Consider the following 25,353-nt stretch of genomic DNA (forward strand, 5'->3'; position numbering starts at 1 on the left):
GGGCAGCCTGGTTACTTACTTCATAGGTACGGCTGTCACTCAATCATAGTTCCCAAAGCTGTGCTGTCTCCCTCAGGCATGGGGCAGAGGCTACTGTGTTCAAATTGCACTGTTCTAGATTTCATAGTTTGTTTAAATAAAAAGAAAAAAAAAACATAGCATCTTATTCTTACCAGGACGTTGTATGTAATTAAGATTTAGTCATAAATTAATGCTATTGACACTAAGAAGTTTTTGGAAAGGCTATCAAGATGTAAGAAGGGGAGGAACACTGAATGAAATTGGCATCTGAGTTATAGTGCTATTTTTTTTCAATCAAAGAGTGGACTTAGACAAGTCTCTTAAACTACCTCTCAGTTTCCTTGTTTCTAAAGCTACTGAGTTGATTTGTTTATTCTGTCATCCATTCATTTATTCAGTGAACTTAAACTGATCAACAGTCTCTAGTCAGGCATTATCCAGTGCTAGGGTTACTAAATGAATCAGGCATGCATTCTGATAGAGGGGTTCAAGAGGTCAATAAAGATTCTCATAAACTCATTTTAGTAGGTACTAAAATATGAGTGAGGATGCTCTAAACATACGAGATTTTGGATAGGACTGCGTGGGGGAAAGAGTTTGTGTATGCAAACTCAAGATCTTTAAAACAACTGTTGGGGTGCTTGGGTGGCTCAGTTGGTTGAGCGTCTGGCTCTTGATTTCAGCTCAGCTCATGATCCCAGATTTGTGGGATTGGGATTCAAGTCGGGCTCCATGCTGAGCATGGAGCCTGCTTGAGATTCTCTCTCTCCCTCCCTCTCCCTCCCTCTCCCTCTCTCTCCCTCCCTTCCCCCATCTCTCTCCCCCACCTGCTCTCTCCCGCTCACACTCTCTCTTTAAAATAAAATAAAATAAAATAAAATAAAATAAAATAAAATAAAATAAAATAAAATAAAATAAAATAAAAAAATAAAATAATATAACAGTCATTGATCAGTGTAGCTGAGTTCGGGTTTGAGATAGAGAAGTAAGGATATGAAATGTCATCATGAGAGACCATTGTTGAAGACCAGCTTGTATTTTTATGCAGTGATGGTGTAGTAAACACCTTAGAAAGATCAATCTAATAACTGTGGAAAGGATAAATGGAAGAATGGTGAGACTGAGGTTAGCAACATAGATAAGAAGGGGAACCATACTCCAGAGGATAAATTACGATGGCCTGAACTGAGATCCTTTCTGGTAATGAAAATCTAATTCTATGTTAGAGAATGAAAAAATGATCTGAGAACCTCTAGAAAAATAATACCTACGAAATGTTTTTTAATGGTGTATTCAAGTACAATTAATATATACATATATAAATATTTAGAACTTTGAAGCCAAATTTTCATTATCTCTTTTAATTACCAATTAAAAGATGATATTTATGTGAGAATGAATAAATCTTTAGGAAAGTTGACTAATAGTACTGGGTTTGAAGATACCCACAAATTTTTAAACCACTCTATACATCTTTACTTATCTCATCTCTAACATAGCCCTGGGGATTTTCAGAAAATAGCTTGCAATGTCAACTCTGTACTTAAACTGTAAGAATCAAACCCTTGGGAACTATCAAGTTATCAGTCTTTACTACTGAAAACATAACACGGTTTAAGTAGAGCTACTCTAAATGGTTCAGATTACATTTAGGTAATATTTTGAGTGAGATGAAGACAGAGAGATTTTCACCCATATGACTAGTTTAAATTGCCTACATTTGCGTCCCAGATTGTTTTTTGTGAAGTCAACCAAGGGTATAAAAAGCTTCCTTTTCAAAAAGGAAAAGGCCTTTATATGGCTGAGGTCTGGACAAGTGCAAACTGAATACTCCTTTTTTTCTAAAAGGAAAACAATTGGAACATTATTTGTGGGCCTTTAAACTTCTTTATAAAGTTTTTAAAGAAGAAGTCAACCAAATACAGCTTTATGATCCAACATGTATTCTTTTCATTCATTTCATTTGTAATACATAATGGACATTATATATGAAAGAAGAAATACCTTGAGGCAAGTAACTCATGTGTACAACTTCTTATTGTTTATGCTTATAAGAAAATTATCTTTTTCAATCTTTCAAGTATATTGAAGTGCCAAAGCCAATTCGATTACCCATGGGGAAGCATTTGTGATTCATCTTGGAAACTTGCTTACCCTTCGACCTCACAGTTTGGAGTGGTTCTCGAGTTTGTATAGCCTCTTCTGCTTTTCTAATTGTGTAGTGAAAAGAGAGACATGTTGGGCCCCAAAAGGACATTTATTTCAAAATGTTCCAATAATTTCTCTGCTTCTGTCAGAAGAGGAGGAGAAAGAGGAAGAAGAAGACAAGGAGAGAAGGAAATGAGAAAGGAGCCAATTGACTGTTAGTTTTGGAAAGAAAATCCTATGTATACCACATGCCCATGACCGAGTTTAATGTGTTTTAACTAAAGCAAGGGCTTCAAGGCACAATTTACCATATTGTGCTTCCCATTCCACAGGCTCAAAACCAAGTAACTGTATGAAAACATCTTGTAATAATGCTTTAATGATTTAGTAATAAGTTTCATTTCACTTATTTTCAAGTACCACAAGAGAAAAATAAAGACTAACCTTTTGTGCCTTTAAATGTCGGGCTCATATCTGTACTAGCATAGCAGATAGGATTTATTTGGACCCTAGAGAAAGCCAATGATACATAGAATATTCACTGCATGACAAACCAACACGGTTAGAAAGATGTGATCAAACTGTGATTGTCCTGGAGAAAATGTTGGTTGTGATGAAAATAATTGAATTTTTGAATAGTAATTAGTCTAGGAAACTATTTTTGTGTGACATGTGACTCTATATATTCATGGATTATATGACTACATACTTTTGACTAACTGGAAACTACCTACATCATTTATTATGAAGCCATAGAAAAAATATAAAATGATGAGTTCAAAAGAAAATGTTTCATATTACACACAACTACATATTACATGGTTTAAGAAATTATTTTGGTAGTTTTCAGTCAGAGGCATTTAGTCTTTTTCCATTGTAGTTTAAATTGCAACTGATAGATGGCGCTGACAGGGTGTGTTTTAGTGTCACAGATGAATACATCATTGCAGCCCTCTCAGAATTTCAAAAGCCAATTTCATATTAAGCTGAATCCGTTGGAGGAATGTTCTTAGGTATTAAACATACCAAGAATTGATTTTTCCAGGTAATTATCAGAAATGTCATTGTATTTTGTCAAGTACTTTGGTTGGAATGTTACTCCTGGTAATTAAGATATCTAAGTCTGGTCAGTTCCTGACAGACTCTAACTTCTCCAACACTTAAGCACATTTTCCAGTTTTTCTTTTTTAAGTTGTTTTTTGTTTTTGTATTTTTCCCTACTTCTGGGTTTCAGTGGTAGATCATACAAGTGTGGGAAGTAGAGTCTTTTTAGGAAACATGGCCTTTCTTGTCTGTACATCTAAGTATATTTTGTTCCCAGTGCAACTTTTCCTTTCTAGAACATCTAAACTTTTAAAATCATGCAGGGCTAAGTAATAATAATAATAATAATAATAATAATAATAATAAATAATGGCGCAGCATTCTTTTTTTATCACTTTTCAGCCACATAACTGATTAGACTATCTTGTTCACATACTTGAGAGGTTAATACATAATTTTGTAGTATAAGAGAAAGGATTCTGAAGTTTGTAGCAAAAGCAAGTAATTCAGAGGAAAAAAACAAGAGGAACAAAACAAGGAAATATATCTTTCAGGTTTAATTTCCTTAGTGGTAGAGTCAGCCATTTTTATGGTTCAGTCAACACAGGTTCAAAACATCTGGCCACTGGAAAAATAGGGGTTTTCCACATCTCCATATTATGGATCATTTCATAACAACAACAACAATAATAAAACACTTCTTAGAAGTTTTTTTTCCTAGATATACTGTTATTATATTTTAACATGTAATTATCTTGAAAAATTACAGCCTATTGGTTTGTATTCTGTGTTTAAAATATAAATTTTAAAATAATGTGCACATACAATAATTAGCAAAATGTCTTTGTTCAAAGGATTACACAGTTAGTAGGGCTCATCTGTCACCTAAGAGTGTCCATTTATGGGTCTTTTAAAGCTAATTTGTTTTTCTAGAAACACTATTTAAAACAATAAATATTCTACTTATGGAAAAGAAAATTGGAAATAAGTATCTGAATAAATTAAATTATATGGGAAAATGCAATTGTTTAGAAACTGGTTCTCAAAGTAAATATCATTTTCAAGAAAAGAGCCTTTTTTTACTAAATGAAAGTAGTTAAGATTATATGATAGCCAGGTTATTACTTTGTAAACGATAGGCTAGGCTCGTATCACACTGTTAAATACCTCCAATTTTGATGATAATTTTGTGGATAGAAGTTGTCAAAATAAAAGCCTTTTATGCTCACCTTAATGAGTTCAAGAAAATATTTTTCTGCAGTTTAGTGTATCAAGTACATATTACAGATATAAATGTTATATTTTAAGGTGTTATGAGAAATGCAAAACATTTTTAAACTAAACTCTTTCATTGTTAAAATATTGTGTATTCAGATATCTAAAGTCAAAACAATTGATTAGAAATTGATGAGAAGTCAGAAATTCAGCTTATTGCTTCCAACGCCCACTGTAGTTCTTCAACTATCTCAATATTATTTTTCCTTAATTCATTCCTTTCTTCTTAAAAGTGTTTTCAATTAAAAAATGCGTTGACAAAAAATAAATCTTAATGCTAAATAACATTAAATATTATAACGTTCTATTTCTTTGGTAGTGTAGAGATTTTTAAATATCATGTGGTACTTATTATAGACGTGAAAGTTAATTTTGTGTGATTAGCAGTAAAATTTTTCTTAATATTTCCCTGTATCTGAAGCTGGACTCAGAAATAAATTTTTTGGTGTTGTGTCTTTCTCAAAAATGGTATTACTTTCTTCAGATTAGGAAGGTATTTTATGAATTTAAAATCTTATGAAAATTGTATAGGGAGAAAGTACCTTTCAGATCATGTCATTTTCTACTTATTATTTTTTTTGGCAGAAATCTTTAGTACTCTCCCTGTTTGTATTCCTTTTTGAGGTGATAGATGTGTACACACACACACACACACACACACACACACCTATACCCCTATTGCTAAGGGTGTGTGTGTGTATGTGTGTGTGTGTGTGTGTGTGTCCTAATTCTTAAGAAAAATGAAAGGTTCTCTATCTCTAGAAAGATAGATATCTTTAGATATAAGGTATAAGACATATATTAGATATAAGATATGTATTAGTTACAAGATAGAGATATCTCTGTTTCTGCCTATTCTCTATGTGTAAGCTTAGATCTATAGAGAGATCTGGTCTGTGTATATCTATCTATCTATCTACATAGATAGAGACAAAGAGGGAATCTGTTGTCTTAGTAATTAGGGTATAGGGGCACCTGAGTGGCTCATTTTGTTAAGTGTCTGACTCTTAGGTCAGATCTTGATCTCCAGGTTGTGAGTTCAAGCCCTGCACTGGGCTCCATGCTGGGAATGAAGCCTACTTAAAAAAATAATAATAATTAGGATATAAATTATATATGCTTTACAAGTAAGAAGACTTCAACCAACACATCTAATTGGAGAAGTCATAGTAAATAAATTATGGTGATTAAAATAATTGAAATTCATTCTTTTGTCATTTTGTGGAAGTGAACATTAAGCCTTTATCTAAGTTGAAAAGTTAATAAATTTGAAATACACATTTTAATCCCACCCATATTCAGATAATCACCAATTTAAGAAACGTGTGGTCCTTTAAGAAACCTTTTATTCTCTTTTGCTGGCAAGTTGGAATACATCCTTACAATGCTTTAATGAATATTTATTGAGCAAATGAATAAAACAGTGTTGTCAGTGATGGTTGTATTTCCATTAAGACCCACAGTGTTCTGTTTAGCCTAGGTATCGTGCATAAAGAACACTGTAAAAAATCAAACAAACAAACAAACAAAACAAATATTCAGTCAAAATTCTGTTCTCAGTGACCACACTCACACCACAGCCCTGACACTGGAATATGAACACATTGCCTGGTTGCAGTGTTTGGCATATCATGAGTTCTAAGCTATTGCTGGTAGCACTACATCTGGGATAAGGGGTCTTCACGGGCTGGGGAAGAAGTGGAAATGTGGACTGGGAAAAAGGCTCTACTAGGAGCACAGTTCGTTGTCCAGGAATCTTACTTTTATCCTTTTTGTGTTCCTTTGAGGCATGAATTTGGCCTCATGATTACCCTCTCTCCTGGCTTTGCCTGCTCCCACCAGACTCTAATTCTGTTTCCTTCCGTGAACAGAATGAAGTCAACTACATCTTTTTGCTCTCCTGTCTTTGAAGGAGAATGCAGAAGCCCACAGAAGACCACTGATATTTAAAAAAATCTTCATACTTATTAACAAATGGAGAGAAAGGGATGTATGTGGGGGGGTTCCATTTTTATCTTCTTCTGATCTTCTTTTTTTTAATTTGTCTTACCCATTAAGAATATAGAGACATACAGGAGTGCCAGGCGTGGGTATGTTCTCTTCACCTTCATTCTGCCCTTTTTCACACTCAGTCCGGACATGATAAATCCTGCCTCTTGCCCAGAATTAGGAGAAAAAAAAAATCTAACCATCTGTAAATTAGATGAAGTAAGAAATGTGACTGGGACAAAAGAGAATACAATGTAGATATAGTAGTTAGTGTGTTTGTGTTTAAGTGTGTAGATATGCTAGGAAACATCAGAATTTGAGGTGATAAGATAGAAAGCTATCAAGTGTAATAGGGAATAAAGGTCTGGAAATTCCCTCCAATATCATTTTGGAAGGGGAAAAGATTTTCCAAATCCCTGCACTAGAATACTGTTACTTCTTAATGACATTTTCTTTTAAGGGACATACTTAAATTGGATTGATGCAAATGGAGAATGTGTCCCCATTTTTAATTGTGTACTGATTTCCTTCATAAAAATCACCTTTCTTTGTTTTCAGGGACATTAGATCCAAGTCTTTTCATAGAAAGTTTCAAAAGCACGTGAATGCCTAAAAATAACACAAAAATTAGAACACAACATGTCAGCATAAAACCATGAATCTTCACGTTGGCAGAACCATGATATAACAATAGTCAAACATTCTTACTTGAAAAGTTAATGATTTTTCCCATGTGACAAATAGAGTTTTATTTCTAAAAATTTCATTTTCATCTTCATTTTTCATACCTTTAGTGTTAACCCTGCCACCAAATTCCAAAGTGACTTTAGTAAAAGAAATTTGTCAGATTAATGTTTATAGTTAATATCAGAAATACAGAATCCTGTATGCACTGAAAGTGTGAGATTTTTCTTCCCCTGAAATAAATTCTGGGATGAAGTTTAAGAGACACACATCCATTATTACCAATTTTCCATTTTATTCCATGTTATCCATATAACAACTTTCCAATGCATGTCAATTTATGTGTAAGAGTTCATTCTCCTTGTAGAATACTGTAATCCAGTTCATTGTTATTGTTACAACTGCAGTAAACGGATGTCAGATGTCACCACCATGATACAGTGTAGATGAAAAGAATATTAAGATAACATTATGTGACTTCATATGAAAACTTTTCACAGATCAATAGTCTGACTTATTCTTACCAGAGTTTATACCAAACACAGTACTGTGTGTGTGTGCGCGCAAAATGAAGGCTGGTTGTCTACTAGATTTTTCTAATAGTACAATGGCTCCCCTAAGAGGGTTATACTATTCCATTGACTGCTTTGTGGATTCATTTTCTGTGAGTTATTTCTGGCCCATGGAAAGCACACAGTTAACTTTTGGGTATTATTCAAGCAGACCCTCTACGATTTTACCAGAGATTGTTTCTGTAGGAATAAATCTGTGTACTATTTGTCTAGTTAAAAACAGCATGCTGACATGGAATCACTGGGGGACTGGAAAATGGATCAGGGGTTGAAAGGAAAGAGAAAAGGGAAATCTGCTTATTTTAATAATATACCTAGGATAGAAAAGAGAAAATATGGGCAAATTATTGAAATAATGTGTGCATGGAGCACGAAAACTTTAATCAGTTTAACTTCTCCGGGGCGCCTGGATGGCTCAGTCAGTTGAGCGTCTGACTTTGGCTCAGGTCATGATCTCATGGTTGGTGAGTTTGAGCCCCACATCAGGCTCTGTGCTGACAGCTCAGAGCCTGGAGCCTGCTTCGGATGCTGTCTCTCTCTCTCTCTCTCTCTCTCTCTCTTTCTCCCACTCACTCACTCACTCACTCTCTGACCCTTCCTTGCTCACACTCTGTCTCTGACTCTCAAAAATAAACATTAAAAAAATCCTTTAATCAATGTAACTTTTCCACACATATACTTAACTCTCTTCTATATCATGTTTTTTTTTTTTTTTTTTTTTTTTTTTTTGCCAGTGATTTTTGGGTGTATTTCTGGGTGTATTTCTTATTTTTTAAAAAAATTAATGTTTATTTATTTTTGAGAGACAGAGAGAGAGTGAGCATGAGTGGGAGAGGGTCAGAGAGAGAGAAGGAGACATAGAATCTGAAACAGGCTTTAGGCTCTGAGCTGTCAGCACAGAGCCCAATGAAGGGCTGTAACTCACAAACTGTGATATCCTCACCTGGGCTGAAGTCAGATGCTTAACTGAGCCCTCCAGGTGCCCCATGGATTTCATCATGTGCTTGATTTGGGAAGATGTATAAATAGGCATTTCTCAAAGTCTTGGAAAAAAATTCTGTATTTGCCTCATCACATACATGGAAAAAGAGCATGTGTATGCACATGGGAGCATGTGAGTGCACACACACACACTCACCACAGCTTTTGACTTTTCATCCTAAGAATGGTGAAAAGGATATTACTTGCTTATTGAGGAAAAGACATTTAATGTATCACAATATCAGACAATAACTCTTAACCCTTCACACTGAAAGGGCGGGCCTACGCCGGCCGACTCCATCTTGTTCTGTGTCCTTCACCTTGACCACACCTCCTCCCCTTGAGTAACCCCCCCCCCCACCTGCCTAACAGGACTCGGACCCTTCCCCAGCCAATCGGCTGAGGCCACAGCCATTACCTCACCAACTGCCCCTAGGCCCCAATAAAACCTTTGTCCTTTTGAAACTCGCTCTCTCTCCCCGGTATCTCACTGCTGCGTTGGTGCAGGTAGGGGATTGAGCTCGAGCTAGCTCGAATAAAGGCTCTTTTGCTTTTGCATTGGACTCGGCTCCCTAGTGGTCTTTGGGGATCACGAATTCTGGGCATAACACACACCACATATCTTTTTATGATAAAGGTGCATTTTTCACATTTAAAGGATAGATGTTTACCTTCTAAGATATATAAATTATTAAATTAGAGGCTGAATGAACATGCTGGATATTTCATTTCCTTACTTTCCTTTCTCTCAGTATTTCTGTAAAGCAGTGGCTTGGGTTTTACTGTAGGAACCTTGCCATCCTATTTACAGACAGCATTTTGTTGGTTTAGGTGTAGGTGTAAATTTGTCTGATTAATAATTACTAATACTACCCAAGTTAATAGTGAAATCACTATTCACTATTTTTCTAGTAATATGTAATTTAAAATGTAATAGGGAAATGTTTCTTCTGGTTCCTATAAAAGTGTTCTGTCGTATATTTGATGCTTTTATAAAGCATGTTCTTTTTTTTTAAGTTTATTTTCAGAGAGAGAGGGTGCACATGTATGCATGCATATGTGCTAGTGAACAGGGGAGGGGCAAAGAGAGAGGGAGAGAGAATCCCAACCATACACCACGCTGTCAGCATAGAGCCCCATGTCGGGCTCGATCTCACAAAACCATGAGATCATGGCCTGAGCCAAAATCAAGAGTCAGACACTTAACTAATTTAGCAACCCTGGAAACCTGAAAGGGTATTCTTTTCATAAATGTTGAAGTTATGATTTTTGATGATTTGGCCTTGATGGCTGTTGCTATTGTTAACTTTGCAATGCATTTTAAAAATAAATGTGGGACTCCTGGGTGGTTCAGTCTGTTAAGCATCCAAGTTTTGATTTTGGCTCGGGTGGTGATCTCATGGTTCGTGACTTCAAGCCCCATGCTAACAGCATGGGGAGCCTGCTTGGTATTCTGTTTCCCCCTTTCTTTGCCCCTCCCCACTTGCTCTCTATATATCTCTCAAAATAAATTTTAAAAACTTAAAAAAATAAAAAATGCAATGAAACTTTAACAAGTTTTTATTTTATTTTATTTTATTTATTTTTTGGAGGAGAGGAGTAGAGATAGAGAATCCCAAAAAAGCTCCACACTGTCAGTGCAGAGCCCAATGCGGGGCTTGAACTCACAAATCATGGGATCATGACCTCAGCCAAATCAAGAGTTGGTTGCCATCCAGACACTCACAAACATTCACAGTTTTTATCACAAAAGGCATAGGTCACAATAAATAAATAAATAAATAAATAAATAAATAAATAAATAAATAAGTAAAATCTTAATATAACTGAATATCCACATACACAAAATTGATTCTAGACACAGACCTTACATTCTTCAAAATTAACTCAAAATGAATCACATGCCTAAATATAAAATGCAAAATTGTAAAGCTCCTGGAAGATAATGTAAGAGAATATCTAGATGACCTTGGATATGGTGATGGCTTTTGAGGTATAACACCAAAGACCTAGTCCAGGAAAGGAAGATTTGATAAGCTGGACCTCACTGAAATAAAACAGAACCTCCTGCTCTGTGAACAACAATGTCAAGAGAATGAGAACAAGCCACAGCCTGGGAGAAAGTATTTGTACAAGGCATATCTGGTAAAGCACTATTGTCCAAAGTATACAAAGAATTTTTAAAACTCAGCAATAAGAAAATAAATTAGTTAAAAGATGAGCCAAAGACCTAAACAGACACCTCACCAGGGAAGATATAAAGATGGCAAATAGACATATAACAAGACACTCCATATCATAAATCATTAAGGAATTGGAAAAACAACAGCAAGATACTACTACACACTTAATAGAGTGGCCAAATTACAAAACACTGCCAACGCCCATTGCTGGCGAGAATGGGAAGCAGCAGATACTGTCATTGATCACAAAATGGATCTTTGGAAGGCAGTTTGGCAGCTTCTTGCAAAACTAAACATATTCTTACTATATGATCCAGCAATCACACTCCTTGGTATTTACAAGAGAGAAGTTGAAAATTTATGTCCACACAGAAACCTGCATGCAGAAGGTTATATCATTTTTATTCGTAAGTTCCAAAACTTGGAAGCAACCAAGATGTCCTTCAGTAAATGAATGGTCAAACTGTGGTACATCCAGACAATGGGGTATTATTTTATTCAGTGGCAAAAATAAATGAGCTATCAAGCCATGAAAAGATCTGGAGGAACTTTAAATACATATTATTAAGTCAAAGAGACTCAATCTGGAAAGGTTATGTACTGTATAATTCCACCTGCATGACATTCTAGAAAGGGAAGAAGTGTGGAGACTGTAAAACCATCAGTGGTTACCAGGGGTTGTGGAGAAGGAGGAGTGAACAGGCAAAGCACAAATGATTTTTAGGGCAGTGAAACTGTTCTGTATGATATCATAATGGCAGATGCATGTCATTGTACAATTGTCAAAACCTATGGAATATACAAACCAAGACAGAGCACTAAGTAAGGTAAACTGTGGACTTTGGGTGATGGTGTGTCAGTGTAGGTTCTTCATTGTATCACTCCGGTCAGGGGTGTTGATAGTGGGGGACGCTGTGTGTATGGAGGCAGGGATTAAATGGGAACTCTATCATTGCTGCTCAGTCTTTCTCTGAACCTAAAAAATAAAGTCTGTTTAAAAAACAGGACAAAACAGGGGTGCCTGCGTGGCTCATTAGGTTAAGCATCCAACTCTCAGTTTTAATTCAGGTCATGATCTCAAGGTTTCATGAGTTCAAGCCTTGTGTCTGGCTCTTTGCTCACAATGGCGAGCCTGCTTGGGATTCCCTCCCTCTCTCCCTCTCTCCCTCTCTCCCTCTCTCCCTCTCTCCCTCTCTCCCTCTCTCCCTCTCTCTCTCCCTCTCTCCCTCTCTCCCTCTCTCTCTCTCTCTCTCTCTCTCTCTCTCTCTCTGCCTCTCCCCTGCTCACACTGTCTCTGTCTCTCTCAAAATAAATAAATAAACTGAAAGAAAAAAAAACAACAAAACAAAACCTTAGTATTGCGTTTTATTTAAGAAACCAAGCAAAACTATTAAATCGTGTTTCAAAGCCAATAACCAAGATAGGGCCAATTGTGTTTGATTTGTAATGCTTTCTTTCCCTGTCCCTGCCCTTTTCATTTTGGAAACTGCTAATCAACAAGGAAAAAACCCCAAGGTAGACAGGAAAATAAGCATAAAAGAAAATTGCTGGTGGAGGAGGGCACCTGGGTGGCTCAGTATTTAGGAGTCCCACTGTTGATTTTGGCTCAGGTCATGATCTCATGGTTCTTGAGTTCAAGCCCCGTGGTGGGCTGAGCAGTGGCAGTGCTGAGCCTGCTTGGGATTCTCCCTCTCTGTCCATCTCCGTCTCTCTCTGTCTCTCTCTGTCTCTCTCTGTCTCTCTCTGTCTCTCTCTCTCTCTCTCTCTCTCTCTGTGCCTGTCCCTTGCTTGTGCTGTCTCTGTCTCTCTCAAAATAAATAAACTTAAAAACAAAAAAAGAGAATCAATGGGTTTGGATTTTTCAAAATTATTTAATTGACATCTATTTGAAATTAACACAAATTTAAAAGTTAAAAGTTTACAGGCCTCAAAACTGTCTAATATTTAAATATGGGAGATATTTCTGATTTCTAAATATGGTTGAAGTCCATTTATCTTTTCATAATAATTTTCTGTAACAGGTTTTGAATTTTAAAAATTGACCAGTTGATTTATTTTTATTAATTTTTATGTATGTATTTATTTATTTATTTCTGCATGGTAGAGACAGCTATTCAACATATAAAGCCTTCTATCTCGGGTAATCTGTAATTCTGCAACACATAATCAGTAATATCCACTCATAGGCTTCCTAAAAAGACTTTAAATCTATGAGTAATATAGGTGAAAGTTGAACAGATGACTATGCAGACCTCTTTCACTCTGAGAAACAAGAATAGCAAGTATTCAATACATTTTAGTTAAATTAATGTGGGAATGTTCTGGAGGAATTATGAATGGATATTCCCAAAAGTTTCCCATAAATTAATATGAGACTCTTCATTTAACATATAAAGTTTTTTTAACCTATAGAACGAAAACATAATAACATATTTTCTTATTAATGGTTAATTTTATGATGGTAAAATTCATATTAATAATACTCAACATGCAATATTCTAGGAACGATTCCACTTGTAATTCTTTAAGAATCCTGTTGCTGAATGAAGTCGGAACTCTTATAACCACAATTTTCCTGCAGCACTGCAGTATGAATGGTCTTTTTCTAAGTGGCATTTCCATCACATGGATTGAATTTTAAGCTATTTTTTTTCAGTTGACCAATCAGACATTATAAAATAGTTATGCTACTGACTTGGTATGTGTTCAATGTCAAGCCACTTTTTCCATTGACAGCTTGAGAAGATTGTAAAACCATTAAAAAATTTAAGCTTGTGGCTCAAAGGGACTTTCTACAGTTAGACTGCTTTTAATTTTCTCATTCTATTTGGTGAACACCTGCCTTTCCTTGGATATTGAACTAAAGTAAAACTTGCTGGATTCTTTCAGCATTTTTATTTTGAAGCTCAGATAAAATAGAAACTCTTTTATATTTTACATATTTGTATAAAGACAAAAAAGGGGGAGAACTATTTATAGTTAGACTTTATGTATTAATAAATATATATTCACAAGACCCTATTTTAAAAAGTTATGCATTCAATTACATATGGTAAAGGAGCATTATTTAAGGAACAAAATGACTTGCTGTATTCAATTGAAAATATTGGAATAATAATTTAAGATGTAAGAGTAAATTAAGATGTGGTACTCTGATGCTACTATCAGTAGGTTCTTTTTTGAGCCCTGCATTGAATAAACTTCCTTTAAAGGCTGACACTATTTTATTTATCTTTGTATAACAACACATCCTATAAAGTTCAGCACACAGTAGGCAATTAATGGCTATTGAATTGAAATACCCATTCAGTTTCTTTTGAAACTCATTCATCGACTAATTTTGAGTACTGACTTTGTATCAGACATGCTTTTCAGGTGCTTAGCATTCAAAGGTTGAAAATGTAGTCCCATCTTCAAAAACTCACAACTTAGTAGGAGAGAACAATAAATATTGTAATAGATGTGGCAAGTAATATGCTAGAGGATTCTCAGCCTTGACTTCACATTGGAATCACCTGAGAAGTTAAAGAAAGAAAAATTGCCTTGTCCTGACTCCAACCCAAACCAAGTGAATCAGAATATTTGGGAGTGGTTTCAGGCCCTTAGTATTTTGAAATGCTGTAGCAAGTAATCTAATGTTCAGGAAGTTGAGAAATATTTGTGCTTGAAGTAAGCAAGGTCATAAGAAAGGGGTTCCTAACTCAGTCTGATGGAATCAGGAACATTTATTCAGAAAAGCTGGTACTTAGTTTAACCTTTAAAGAATGCTTAAGATGAGTCAATGGAGACATGGTGACGGGCATTATTGGCAAAGGGGGAAAATGGCTAATGGGGAAAAAGAGCATGACACATTTAGGAAACAAGAGGTAGTTTGTCATGATTAGCATTTAGAGTATGTGTAGGCAAATCTAGGGCTATAACATGCAAAAAATTAGACATGTTACATGAAGGGACTATGTGATTGACTTTTCAGTATTCATTATGTTCCAGATGATTTTTCCCCATATATCAATAAACCTATTATAGTAATTTCTTTCCTTCTTTAATAATTGGCTAAGGAGTAAGTGGATATAAACAGGTTGAGATCAGTGAGAAACTTAACACTAGCTCCATGGAAGAGAAAACCAGTTTTTCTCCAACTAGATGTATGATGGGAATTATGTTCCACAGTTCGTGTTAGAAGCCTCTTGTAACCATGAAAGGAGCCAGAATGAGAGTAATTAGCTGATACAAGGCAGTCAAAAACCTGAAAAGCAGAGCTGGAACCCTAGCAAGAGCCCACCATATCTCTAAATTGGCATGTGAAATTTAAAATTTTCTTCTTGGGGCACCTGGGTGGCTCACTCAGTGAAGTGTCCAACTCCTAATTTCAGCTCAGGTCATGATCTTGTGGTTTGTGAGACTGAGTCCCACTTTGGGCTCTGTGCTGACAGCCAGAGCCTGCTTGAGATTCTCTTTCTTCCTCTCTCTCTCTGCCCCTGCCCAGCTCATGTTCATGTTCTCTCTCTCTCAAAATAAATAAACATTAAAAAAAAAATAAAATGTTCTTCTTCATTGGGTGTCATATGTAAGAGATAAATCACTGTGTTCTCCTGAAGCCAAGATTATAACTGTACATTAACTAACTTGAATTTAAATTTTACAAAAGTAAAAAGTAAAAAAAATAAAATAAATAAAATATTACCAGCTTTAAATTGGGGGAAAAATAAATAAATTAGTAAGTAAATAAATAAATAAGACATTCATTTTGTTAAGCTACTTTGAGTCTGGATTTCTTGTGCCAAGTTTATCCAACTAATTTATAAAGGCAAAAGATTTTCATTTTCAAAACAAAGAGATGCCAATTTAGGAAGGGGATTTTTATTTTTTTATTTATTTTTTAAATATTCATTTATTTATTTTGAGAGAGAGAGAGAGAGAGCATGCCCACATGCCCACAAGTGGGGGATGGGCAGAGAAAGGAGAGAGAGAGAATCCCAAGCAGGCTCCACAGTGTCAGTGCAGAGCCCGATGCAGGACTTGAACTGTGAGTTCATGACCTAATCTGAAATCAAGAATTGGCCACTTAATTGACTGAGCCACCCAGGTGCCCCAGGAATGGAATTTTTAAAGGGGAGGAAGACAACATTGTTCTACTTTAAAATGTTACCTCTCTATATATGTCAGGCATTGTATGTGTGCCTTATACATGTATAAAAAAAGAGTTGGGTTTTATTCTGCTGACAACAGTAGGTAGGTTGGATTTTTTCTTTTTCTTAATGTTTATTTTTGAGAGGGAGAGAGAGGCTGGGCGTGTGAGCAGGGGAGGGGCAGAGATAAAGGGGGACAGAGGATCTCAAGTGGGCTTTGTGCTGACAGTGGAGAGTCTGATGTGGGGCTTGAACTCCCAACCTGTGAGATCATGACCTGAGCCAAAGTCAGACACTTAACAGACTGAGCCACCTGGTACCTCTGTAGGTTGGATCTGATAAGTCTCACACTGGAAACAAAAGAACTTAGAAGTTATTTTACAAATTATGCAATATAGGTGATTTTGAAGGGAAAGGGACAGAGTTCAAACATATTTAGGAGATAGTAAGATTTGACAACTGCTATAGTTTTATGGCTAAGAAAAATGGACAATTCTAGAATAAACTATTTCCTAGAAATATTTGACTATGTCTAAGTAAGAATGGATTGAACTGCGTATGAAACACTGATTTGCCCTGATTTTTGTGATGAAATTAAGTTAGACAAAGCAAATGCTATAGGAATAAAATTACTCAAATTTTCTCCTTATTCTGTTATATTAAGTGAGGGTTAACAATTATATATTGTAATTCAGAAGATTTCATTTAACAAAGAAAATGCATTTTACACAGATTTCATTGGAATTCCAGGGAAAGTAGATCCAGAAATTTTCCTGTTGAGTAGGTGTAGTAAACTAAAATGAAATGCCTTGTATCTATTTTACTTACTTTACATATATGAACTCTGATAGCCTTGTTATATCATGTAGTATAGTTAGAATTTTATTGTTTATATTTTTCAGTAACCTCAGTCCTCCAGCTTTCATTTTTCATGCAGTTTTTGTTTAAATGGGAATTCTCCTTCCATAGGAATTTTTATTACCTTAAGTTAGTGAAGTACAAATAATATTCTTCATTGGTATATATTTCTTCTCATGTTAGTTTCCATGGCTATAATTCTATACTTTCATATTATACATATTACACATGGCCAAATAGTGAATTATTTAGCATTAACAACACAGTGCCATTAGTATTTTTACCATTATTTTCTATTCGGAAATCTGTTGATATTACAGAATGGCATTTTTGAAATCCAGTTCAGGATCGTGTATCTATCACATTACTACAACTTTAAATTTTTTTTTTCAACTTTTTAAAATTTATTTTTGGGACAGAGAGAGACAGAGCGTGAACGGGGGAGGGGCAGAGAGGGAGACACAGAATCGGAAACAGGCTCCAGGCTCCCAGCCATCAACCCAGAGCCTGATGCGGGGCTCGAACTCACGGACCGCGAGATGGTGACCTGGCTGAAGTCGGACGCTCAACCGACTGCGCCACCCAGGCGCCCCTCATTACTACAACTTTAAAGTTAAAACAATTTAAGTAGCAGAGCTAAAGCTGAGAGATGGTGCCTAAGAGCCAAATTATTATTTTTTTTAATATTTTAAATTGTATGTATTTTCATCTCTTCCGAAGCTAGAAATCAGGGAGTCCTTAAATTCACTAAAGTAACATTTGGAATATACATTTTTCAATTAATTTTCAAGTTAAATTATACTATGACTCAACACTAAGCAGCTTTTAAATCAAATCAGATATTTTAAAGAATTGTTAAAGTGAGAAAGTATGCAAATGATGCTTATTGTTTGCTTAATGCTTATGGGACTACAGGAGGTACAGAACAATGGCTAACAATTATTGAGCACTTACTCTGTGCCCAGAACTGTTCCATTTACCTGATATGGAATGATATATTGAATCCTCACTCCAATAATACTTCAGGTATTATTATTTTCACTATGGAGATGAGGATGTTCAAGTACAAAGAGATGGAATAGTTGGCCCAAGGTCATTGAGCTAGAATGCAGCAAGACCATGCTACAAATCTAGACTCTTAAGTCCTTCACCCCCCAATGTATTAATCTGTTGCTTCCCATAGGAATCTAGGGAGATAAGACATGCTTAACCTAAACAACTAGGGTGAAATACTTTCCAATTCCATAATATCAATCATAAAGGCTGTAAATGCATAGAAAAGTGAAAATCACTGAAGGCTTTATGTAAGGCATGGATTGCAATTTGAAAGTATCTGACATTAATATGTGGCCCTCACCTCCAAGAGATATGCAAACTTGGATGCACTATTAAAATCTCATAGGCATGATGATTGAGAAATAACTATACTCTGTGCTATAAGTTTTGTTTTTATTTGTTTTTCTTGAGAAGCAGTGAATGATACATGTAGAAGACTAAGTAAATAACATATGATTTAAGTTTCCTGGCAAAAGTGTGTATTGGACTGGGCCTTTAAAGATTTAGAGAAGAAAAAAAAAAGAAGGAGATGATAGAGTGAAAAGAAATGGATACATGACTGTATCTCCAAGCTGTATCCATCTGGGATGAGAGATGCACTCTTGTCTTTAAATGAGGTAGACACAAAAGCTTTGCTGAAATTCCATTTATGGAGATTAAAGTGTATGAAATTAGATTTGAACTCTCATTTTGAAATTGCAAACCATGCCTGATATAATTATCTACTTAAAGATTAAGAACATCCTGGTTGCAACGATGTAAAAAAGGGGGGGGAGGAGTGTTTACTAGGTCAAGTAAACCTTTCTGAGGGGACAAATAATCAGTAAGAAACCATTTGACTCATCAGACTACCATTTGTGCCTGAATATAAGATCATTTCTCCTATAGAAAGATGCAAAATAAAGATTTTGGCCATTTTAGATATATATAAACTTTGTGGGATGTAAGCAACTACTTAGTCATATGTCTACTTATATTATTTAAAGTATCAATTTTCCAAAACATTAAATTATGCACTATATACAATAATATATGGTTTAGAAATGTTGCTGTTTTTTACTTTTCTGGAATACTTTTCATTCACTGTTATTGGATTGGCTATTGTCCCTCTAGAATTCATGTCTACCCAGAACCTCAGAATATGACATTATTTGAAAATTGGGTTTTTACAGATATTATTGGTTAAAAGGAGGTCATATTAGAGTAGAGTGGGCTCTAAATCCTGTATAACTGGTATCCTTATAAGAAAAAAAAAAGACACAGCGAACAGGGTCAGGTAATGATGCAGGCAAGGATAATGCACCTGCAGTGAAAGAACGCCAAGGATCGCTGGCAAGCACCAGTGGGTAGGAAGAAGCAATAGAGGATCCTTCCCTAGTACTTGCAGAAGGAGCATGGCCCTGCCGTACCTTGATTTTGGACTCTTAGTCTCCAGAACTGGAAGAAAAGAAATTCCTATTGTTTTAAACTACTCCATTTTTGGGAATTTGTTATGGCAGCCTGCCTACGAATGCATTTACACTGGTACATTTATGCTCTTAATATACACTTCACCATCATGCCTTGGTAAATGCGGAGTCATGTTTTGAGTTTTCCAAGACAGTTTCAAGAGTACATAATCCCCCTTACCTTCAACACTGTTTGAGATGCAGAGTATTTTAAACCTGTGTGTTAATACGTGAAATTGTCTTACTTCTTATATAAGTGTTCACATAATACAAGACAGAAAGACAAATTAGTTTATTTTTCCCAAACGTGTATATGCTTGATCTCACTGTTTAATTACTGACTATTTTAAAATAATCTTTAAAAGATTTATGGTACACTAAATTAATTAGACATAAAACACATAATTCTGAGGCCATTTCCTAGGAAAAAAATTTTAAATCTGTGTTTAATTAGTTTCCTCTTTTTTCCTTTTTTTAAATACTCAGTTTTGGAGTAAATTGTATAAGCATCAACATTTATTACATATTAAAGTCCTTTCAGATTAATATATTTTTGCAAATAGTGATTTGTAGTTCAAAATAATTGAAGGAGTGACCCACATGAGACCATGCAGGGATTCAAGATTTCAAAATGTGACTTCCTATTTCCTGTGAGATAATATTGGAAAAATGTGCTTTCTTATATTTAAGCAAACAGGAAAGTTGCTTGATGGAACTGGTCAATTCCTAATCAATTTATTCCCAATTTATCCTAGTCCCAAAGGTGAAGTATGATTTAAGGTTGATAAAACATGTTGTGTATTTGTATGAAAGAGAGAATCTTTTAAAAATTCATTACCTGAAGTGCAAAACACTTTCTTCTGATAGGTGTCTAAAAGTTGCATACTTAATAACTTCTGGAGGTATTAACGAGTTATTCAGTTGATTTTCTTTACCAAGCTCTTATGGGTCGAATCTTTATGTCCATATTTTGATTACACTATTACATATTATAAAATTTAGTAATTGTATTATTTATTACTTGTTATAGTGTTTATTATAGAATTTATTGTAGATACTTAGGGGAATGTTGTATATCAAGTAAAAGCGTCTTACAGTAGTAAGTTTGAGAAAGAAATATACCTGGAAAAGAGAAACTAAGTCCTTCAAGTAATATTCCTTATTTGCATTAATAAATTATTATTAATTTTAATACCAAAGTGATACTTTATTAAAACTCTATAATCCCATCTTGTTGCATAGAAAAGATATGGTGACTTTTAAAATTTGTTTTATAAGTGGCACACTTCTCTCTTTCCTCATTTAAAGTAAACTCACCAGCTATTGTCACCTTCTCTAACTTCCAAAAATACTCTTGTTTCCATAACTTTTGCCTTTTCCAACTAGTTCTCAATTATCCACCCAATAAATATTGGATGTGCAAAGTGATGGCGACATAACCACTTTTATTTAACTTCTTGAAAGTTGCTTCTTTCCAAAAATTTACTCATCAAGATAAAAACCTTCTGCACAGTGAAGGAAACAATCAGCTAAATTAAAAGGCAGCTGACAGAATGGGAGAAGATATTTGCAAATGACATATCGGATAAAGGGTTAGTATCCAAAATCTATAAAGAACTTACCAAACTCAACACCCAAAAAACAAATAATCCAGTGAAGAAATGGTCTAAAGACATGAATAGACACTTCTCCAAAGAAGACATCCAGATGGCCAACTGACACATGAGAAAATGCTCAACATCACTCATCATCAGGGAGGTACAGATCAAAACCACAATGAGATACCACATCACACCTGTCAGAATGGCTAACATTAACAACTCAGGCAACAGCAGGAGTTGGTGAGGATGCAGAGAAAGACGATCTCTTGTGCCCTGCTGGTGGGAATGCAAGCTGGTGTAGCCACTCTGGAAAACAGTATGGAGGTTCCTCAAAAAATTAAAAATAGAACTACCCTATGACCCAGCAATTGTACTACTAGGTATTTATCCAAGGGATACATAAATGCTGTTTCAAAGGGTCACATGTACCCCAATGTTTATAGCAGCACTACTGTCGATAGCCAAAGTATGGATAGAGCCTAAATATCCATCAATGGATGAATGGATAAAGAAGATGTGGTCTATATATACAATGGAGTATTACTTGGCAATCAAAAAGAATGAAATCTTGTCATTTGCAACTATGTGGATGGAACTAGAGGGTATTATGATAAGCAAAATTAGAGAAAGACAAACATCCTATGACTTCACTCATATGAGGAATTTAAGATACAAAACAGATGAACATAAGGGAAGAGAAGCAAAAATAATATAAAAAACAGGAGAACAAAACATAAGAGACAAAACAAGGAGTTGCTGGAGGGTTGTGAGAAGGGTGGGGGATGAGCTAAATGGGTAAGGGGCATTAAGGAATCTACTCCTGAAATCACTGTTGCACTATATGCTAACTAACTTGGATGTAAATTAAAAAATAAATAATTTTTAAAAAGTTGCTTCTTAGGGAAAAGCAAGCAAACAAACACAAACACTTCTATCTTTGCTTGTCCTTTAGATAACTGCACTTTTTTTTTTCTGCCTCATGTACAGATTTTTGAAAAGTAGTGCATCCATTTCCTTCTTTTCTATTGCATTCTGGATCCCCTGCTACTCTAATTAAGCATTCTCTATGCAGTTAACCCTATCTTTCTCTGAGTCTTTTTTTCAAATAGTATCTTGCACAATAGCTCTGCTTTACTTGAAACTATTCGTCATCCACTTGTAGAATTTTTCTCTCCTCTTGGCTCTCAGGATGATGTGCTTATTTGCCACTTGCTCTCTAATAATTCCTCTGACAAGCCGCCATTATGGTTTTTAATCCTTTTCTAAGTACGTGGCTACCACAAGGCTGAGCTGTTATTTTTATATTGTTACCTTTTAAACTATCTTAGGGCATCCATAATCATTGTTTCATTGATCACTTGGCAGCCAAGCATTACTTTTATCCTTACTTCTTTTTTTTCAATATATGAAATTTATTGTCAAATTGGTTTCCATACAACACCCATCCCATGAGGAACACCCATGAGGAAGGTGATGAGCACCCTCCTCAATACCCATCACCCACCCTCCCCTCCCTCCCACCCCCCATCAACCCTCAGTTTGTTCTCAGTTTTTAAGAGTCTCTTATGCTTTGGCTCTCTCCCACTCTAACCTCTTTTTTTTTTCCTTCCCCTTCCCCATGGGTTTCTGTTAAGTTTCTCAGGATCCACATAAGAGACAGATACCATATGTTTTATCCTTACTTCTGATGCAAGTTCTAATACATCTAATAAAGGAATCTTTTCAGTAATTAGCCATTAGTTCAAGTTCCATGTATTTAATGCAAAACTCCCCACCTTCCTGTCTAGATAAAATCTTTTTTTGATGTTTCTGATTCTGTCAACTGCGATAGTCTCTTGGTCCCCAAAGGATGGACACCATGGCCATCAATAACAACTCCTTTGGTACTAAAATGTAATCAATTGAAAATTCCTGCCTGTCTAACTTGCTGCCCCAAACAATGTACAAACATTCCCTCTAAAGGAAATTCCAAACTCCCTTCAAATTTATGCTACTTTATCTTCCTACAAGGAGGTCTTTGCATAATGTAATACATAAAGTCTTGTTTCTTTACATTCACAAATTACACAAGAATATATGTTTTTATATATCTTCATATTATTACCTAACTGCTTCACATGTATAAATCTTTTCCTATTAAAAATATAACACAATTTCTCAGGACAGAAATCTTTCTATAGTTTTTAAATATTACCTTTATGACTGAGCACTTCTTTGGAGCCATTTGGTATTTTATTATGTCTCACACACTTGTATTTACTGTTAACAATTTTCTGGCAAAGCTAGATAGGTATTTAGTAATTAAAACTGAAATGTTTTAGTATAGAATGAACAATTATTTATATATATTTATTTAAAATAGAAGAGTGAATTCCACTGAAAAAAATGTGAAGCACAGAATATATCTGTAACAGTTTTTTTTTTTTTAACCTAACTGGTTTTCATTTATTGCAAACAAGAGTTAATAACCAAATGCTGGCAAATCTAAGAATGTGTGTGTCCTTTAGTGGCTACTGAAGCAAGTATTGAATACTATTTTTAAATGTATGGAAATATATTTTTATTTCAAGATATGTTTATTTTTAAGACAAAGAGACCGTGAGTGGGGGGCGGACAGAAAAAGAGGGGGATAGAGGATTGGAAGTGGGCTTCTCTCTGTCACCAGAGAGCCTCTTGAACCATGAGATCACGACCTGAGCCAAAGTTGGATGCGCAACCGAGTCACCCAGGAGCCCCTTTTTCTTTTCTTTTTTTAAAGTGTTTATTTAAATTCCAGTTAGCTAACATATAATGTAATATTAGTTTCAGGTATACAGTACAGAGATTCAACACTTTGACATTTTTAATCTGTAGGGTTTTTTTTTTTTTACTGTAGAAGCAAATTATTATAATTCACTTGATAATTTTCATTTGCACTAAACATAATAATAGAATATATGTGCTTTATATGTACATTATCTCTCAGATGAACCAGTAATACTTGTGCTTATAAATTTAGAAAAATGGTTTTTATTTTAATTTAGTTAACGATTTCAGCTCAATATTGACATTTTGATTAAAAGTATAATTTGCTTTAATGACCCATAGTATTATTTTGCAGATTATATAATCTCCAAAATGCTTGATGTTAAGCAAACTACAATTGTGGACATTTATAATAAACATATGCTCTTAAAAATGCAAGCATCACTTCAGTCTAATCTGAATTTTGTAAATTGTTCATATTTAACATACCTGAAACAGGAAAATTATTCTTAATAAGAAATGCTTTTGAAATATTCTAACAAATGCTGTGCAACTCTTTTGCATGCTCAATCTCATTTAATGCTAACAAAATTCTTCTAATTACCAAAAAGAAACTGAGGCTCAAAGAAGTTGTTACTTTTCCAAGGTCATTTGATACTAAATAGTGGAGCAGAAATTCAGTCCTTGGTTTATTTTATTCTACAGCCCGTGTAGAGCATGTACTTAAAAGGCACACTTATTCAAGTTTTCCATGAAGACTTTTTATCAACATAGTGTTCATGTTTAAAAATAAATAAATGGTGTATATTCATATTCTTGACATCACCTTTAGAAATGCTGAACTGATGGCAAATTTTTTCGTGTAAATGTTTCACAGTCACCTTTTGGGCCTAAGCCATATCTGACCTGTTTTAATTTTTTTTTTAACGTTTATTTATTTTTGAGAGAGAGAGACAGACCATGAGTTGGGGGAAGGGCAGAGAAAGAGGGAGATACAGAATCTGAAGTAGGCTCCAGACTCTGAGCTGTCAGTGCAGAGCCTGACGTGGGGCTCGAACCCACAAACCATGAGAGCAAGCTCATGACTTGAGCTGAAGTCTGTCACTTAACTGACTTAGATGCTCCTTATCTGACCTATTAAAATTGAAATATATGGCCTATTTTAGTACCAAATATCTCCATCATTGTGTCAGGTGTATTAAAAACAAACCGGGGCGCCTGGATGGCTCAGGCGGTTAAGCGTCCGACTTCAGCTCAGGTCAGGAGCTCACGCTCCGTGAGTTCGAGCCCCGCGTCGGGCTCTGTGCTGACTGCTCAGAGCCTGGAGCCTGCTTCCGATTCTGTGTCTCCCTCTCTCTCTGCCCCTCCCCCGTTCATGCTCTGTCTCTCTCTGTCTCAAAAATAAATAAACGATGAAAAAAAAAAATAAATAAATGTTAAAAAAAAAAAAAAACTGTTGCCACAGCTGCAATTTGCCTATTATAGTAATTTTCTTTGAATGGGAACAAAATAAGTCAAGATAAAAAGAGGTACACTCTGATGTATATCACATAAATAAAATGATGTTTTTCTCCATCTAACGCACATTTTGTAGCTCTGGAGTCTTGAAACTCTTCATC

General features: G+C 35.2%; 1 long non-coding RNA gene across 2 annotated transcripts in view; it reads right to left on the minus strand.

The window, feature by feature from the left end:
• The window catches only part of LOC106971348 (uncharacterized), a 43,228-nt gene that overhangs the window by 5,458 nt on the left and 12,417 nt on the right, over positions 1 to 25,353 (minus strand). The window contains exons 2-3 of one of the 2 annotated variants that reach the window (XR_001429651.3): positions 7,020 to 7,086; positions 20 to 114 (exon numbers count right to left, since the gene is read on the minus strand). This is a non-coding gene — a long non-coding RNA (uncharacterized LOC106971348). The remainder of the gene's footprint in view (positions 1 to 19; positions 115 to 7,019; positions 7,087 to 25,353) is intronic. The other variant, XR_008296822.1, reaches the window with a different exon arrangement.

This window comes from Acinonyx jubatus, chromosome A2 (assembly GCF_027475565.1).
Source record: "Acinonyx jubatus isolate Ajub_Pintada_27869175 chromosome A2, VMU_Ajub_asm_v1.0, whole genome shotgun sequence".
NCBI classification, from domain to species: Eukaryota; Metazoa; Chordata; class Mammalia; order Carnivora; family Felidae; genus Acinonyx; species Acinonyx jubatus.